The 4,546-nt window shown below is 47.0% G+C and overlaps 1 long non-coding RNA gene across 1 annotated transcript in view; it reads left to right on the forward strand.

The window, feature by feature from the left end:
• The first annotated feature begins 3,299 nt into the window (after positions 1 to 3,299).
• Positions 3,300 to 4,546, forward strand: part of LOC107292318 — a 4,139-nt gene continuing 2,892 nt past the window's right edge. Inside the window, exon 1 of the long non-coding RNA XR_001548991.1 lies at positions 3,300 to 3,327. This is a non-coding gene — a long non-coding RNA (uncharacterized LOC107292318). The remainder of the gene's footprint in view (positions 3,328 to 4,546) is intronic.

Consider the following 4,546-nt stretch of genomic DNA (forward strand, 5'->3'; position numbering starts at 1 on the left):
ATGCCAGTTGCCAAGTGCCCAGATGTTGATCACGTGACCATGGGGATGCTGCAGTGGTCGTAAGCGTGAAAAGCGATCATTGGTCCCTTTTTTTCAATGCTGTTGTAACTTTGAACGGCCACCTTTGTGCGCCTCTTTCACTGTCACTCTTCTCCTCTCTCTAGATCCGAGACTTGGCCATGTTGCTGGGATCCATGTTATATTCGGTCTGTGAACAGGCTAAAGTCTTCTTCTGCAACTTTTCAGACATTGTGGGGGCTATTCCCATGACCGGTTCTGTGCTGAAGGATGTGCAAACCTTACAGAAGATGGTAAGACGTGGAACTGAGAGCGACGTTGGGCTCAGGGCAAGACTTTGATTTCAGCAGTGGTGGGATTCAAATATGTGAACCAACCGGTTCTCTGTGTGGATGCCGCTTCCGGAAGTCCATTCTGGGCCTGGGCAACAAAAAATTAGCTACCGGTTCTGCCGAAGTGGTGCGAACCGGCTGAATCCCACCACTGGATTTCACTGTCTTTTGCTTTTATACAGATATATAGGAATAATCACACATTGCATGAATCAGCCAGAGAGTTTAAGGGGGAGCAAAGAAGCAGAGATGTTTAGTGACTAGGATTGGTGTAAACTAGATCTAGTTAGGTTCCCTGACTTTAATTTCTTCAGCTTTCTCCTTCAGTTTTGTTCTGTGTAAATAAGCATAGCTTTGCTTACCTCCCCAAGGGAATGTTGGGATGGGTGTATAACTTTGCACAATGAAGATTGCAAAAACAATAGGAGAAAAAAGAGGTACATTTTCCTCTTCTCTCCCCCCCCCGCCCCCAATATAACAAAGTAGAAAGAGAAACTGACATGGAGACAGAAGAAGCTTGTCAGTCATGGATTGCCAGGTGCTGATTAGCCAGTTAGTGAATCTACAGAAGAGCTCCATTTTGTAGGAGAAGAGAAGGCAAAGCTGGGGGGGGGGGGTAGTAAAATGTGTCATCAGTTTAGAATCCTTACGTTGCCACAAAGGATCCAAGTCGTCCTTGATTTCCACTCACTCCATCTAGCATCAATTTAGTGCTGACAGTTTTAGTTGTCCAGATTCTTGTGTATAGGCCTCAATAAATCATTTATGCTGCAAAAAAAATAAATGGGAGCCCTAGTGGTGCAGTGGTTAGAATGCAGTACTGCAGGCTAACTCTACCCACTGCCAGGAATTTGATCCTGGCTGGTGCAAGGTTGACTCAGCCTTCCATCCTTCCGAGGTCGGTAAAATAAGGACCCAGGTTGTTGAGGGGCAATAAGCTGACTCTGTAAAACCGCTCAGAGAGGGCTGTAAAGCACTATGGAATGGTATATACTGTAAGTCTAAGTGCTATCTACACAAATGATCCTGATTCTTTGTGCCTGAATCATGGATCTAGGAGTGGCTGATGTGTCCAATGCTTCTTCTTCCAGTACAACACAGTTTACTACAGTGACGATTGGTCATCATCGGACGTCATCAAGGATTTCTTGACTCGGCGGGAACACGTGAGTCCATGATAAAAAATGGAGGAAGCCTTCAAATTAGAAGGACAGGTTGGACAAAACGATCATTTAAAAATCCATCAGGTTAATGAATGAAGATGTCTTTAGAACAGGTGTCCTCAGTGAAACAATCACTGCCTCTCTGCCTTGATGTTTCTAGAGGACCTTAATCCCTCTTCTCCAGATAAATATGAATAATCACGAATTGTGTGAATAGGTGAGTGGGTTTGAGGACAGCAAACAAATAGTGATGCTTAGTGCATGGGATTGGTGTAAACTAGATCCAGTTAGGTTCTGGATGACTATTCTTTTAGGTCTTATCCAAGGAATTGTTGTTGTTTTTTTTAACGGTGGTAGCCTTGATTTTGCACAGCAGAAAGCAGAAGTCTTTGCACATTCTTGGGCCAGCTGGACAAAAAGGGGCTTAGGATGGGAGGGGTCTCAAAGCTTTGGTAGCTTCCATAACAACCCTCAGCATTGGTTACAGCTTCCTACGATCCCATCCACAGGGTGCTGATGGGAGTTGTAGTTCAGCAACAGGTTTGGGTTGGGGAGAACTTGATGAATGCAGCTGCTGGCTGCATGGAGTTGGAGTCTGTCGAGGTCTTCACTTAAACAGAAAGAAAAAAAAAGTTGCAGAAAGGACTTTTGCACCCACAAGCCATTGCCTGGAAGTTTTAACATGTGCAGGTCAGTGTGATGAGTCCCTGCGTGTTACGGAGCTCTTATTTTTCTTTCCCAACTCCAGGTTGATACGATTCTCTTGCTAAGTAGTGATGTTGAGGAGCTCAGCGATTCTTGTCTCCAGACATATCGCCACCATGTTGCCCCAGACTGCCTTTTCATCAACATCTGTGCTGAGCCAGGGTAAGNTTTTGAAAAAGCACCTTTGGGACAACCATGACCTGGATGACTGAGAATCTCCATAGACCAGGGATAGGCCACCTTGGCTCTTTTATGACTCGTGGACTTCAACTCCCAGAATTCCTGAGCCAGCCATACTGAGGGGAATGGGAGAGGTTTCCAAGCTGAGCCACGCTGGCTCAGGAATTCTGGGAGTTGAAGTCCACGAGTCAGAAAGTAGGCAACCTTGGCTCTTTTATGACTCGTGGACTTCAACTCCCAGAATTCCTGAGCCAGCCATACTGAGGGGAAAGGGAGAGGTTTCCAAGCTGAGCCATGCTGGCTCAGGAATTCTGGGAGTTGAAGTCCACGAGTCAGAAAGTGGCCTAGGCCTAATCTAGCGGTAGGCAACCTTGGCTCTTTTATGACTCGTGGACTTCAACTCCCAGAATTCCTGAGCCAGCCATGCTGAGGGGACAGGGAGAGGTTTCCAAGCTGAGCCACGCTGGCTCAGGAATTCTGGGAGTTGAAGTCCACGAGTCATAAAAGAGCCAAGGTTCCCCACCCCTGCCATAGACGTTCAACAAGAAAATAGTAGTTTCTATTTTTAGACTTTCTTCTGAAGGGTCTTTGAGGCTCTCTTGAGCTTGGTAGCTCAGAGAGTACCAGGGACCCCTCATTTCACCCCTGAGCTGCAAATATTCCCCTTTGTTCAGACTTTCTTCTTTCTCAATTTTGTATCTCACAGAGACATCCGCTACACCCCTGAGCTCCTGCAACGTTACTGTCAGGCTCTGGAGAATGCAGTTGGATTATCAGTTAAGCATAATATGCACCCCATTCCTGGACGGACTCTCATCTTGATCTCCAGCTGCTATCGATTGGGGAAACCTTGCGCCCCAGCCCAAAATATGTATTGTCCAACCTATGACAAGGATAACGGCAACGATCAGAGGAAGGATCCCATGACGGTTGGTAAACAGTTAATCAGTTGTCATTCAGTTCTCCCTCTTTTTTCTGCCCTTAATTTTGTTCAACCTTATTATGTAAGGGCCTCCTTGTAAGCATGAATGCTATAGGTCAGGGCTTTTCAACCAGTGGTACGGGTACCACCTGTGGTACATTGGCACCTGGCAGGTGGTACGTGACCATCCTAGAAAAGTGGTAGCGGGGGAGGGGAATGAGCTGAACCGGTGGCAGCACCGCACAAGCCTGAGCGAGAGACGGCTGGAGCTGCAGGGCTGTCAGGGCTCAGAGGAAGCACAAGGATCAGCGCTTCTTTGGGGCTGTCAGGGCTCAGTGGAAGCGCCAGGATCAGCGCCAGGCTCCAGCTGGAACTCGGCGCTGATCCTGGCGCTTCTGCTGAGCCCAGAAGAAGTGCCGATCAGCTGGAATGTTGCAGCATCTCCAGGGTCTTGTGATTTACATTCAGATGCTTGGCAACTGATTCATATTTATGACGGTCACAGTGTCCCACGGTCATGTGGAGTGACCAAAATCTGCTGCAACCACCCAGCAGACGGGGGGAATAAAAACCAAACACCCCCACCCCACCCCCGCTGCCAATCCTCAACAGAAATGCTCACAACAATGAAAACCTCGGACAGGAGGAAGAGCGCCGCCGGGTGGGCATGCAGGTGTCTTGCTCGGCTGTGGCTTGGGGTGCACTTTTTTCAGTGCCATTGTAACTTCGAACAGTCATTAAGCGAACTGTTGAGGACTACCTGTACTTCATCACTTTTTTCCTTTTTTGGGGGGGTGTCATCAAGTTTTTGACACCTTGCTAGGCGACTGGTGTTACTTGGATGTTGCCATATCCTAAAAGTGGTACAATGGGTGAAAAGGTTGAAAAGCCCTGCTATAGGTAGTCCTTGACTTATGGCCATTCATTGAATGACCATTCAAAATTAGGATGGTGCTGGAAAAAAATGACTTAATGACTGCTCCTTATATTTAAAACAGCATCCGCAGATCAAAATTTAGGTGCTTGGCAACTGGCCTATATTTATGATGTTTGAAGCATCTTGGGGTCACGTGATCGCCATTTTACTCTTGGGGACGTTGTTAAGCAAATCACTGCAGTTGTGAAGTTAGCAACATGGTTGTTAAGTGAATCTGGCTTCCCCACTGACTTTGCTTGTCAGAAGATTGCAAAAGGTGACCCTGGGACACTGCGACCGTCATAAATAT

This window comes from Protobothrops mucrosquamatus, unplaced genomic scaffold (genome assembly GCF_001527695.2).
Source record: "Protobothrops mucrosquamatus isolate PMUCROS unplaced genomic scaffold, P.Mucros_1.0 scaffold1323, whole genome shotgun sequence".
NCBI classification, from domain to species: Eukaryota; Metazoa; Chordata; class Lepidosauria; order Squamata; family Viperidae; genus Protobothrops; species Protobothrops mucrosquamatus.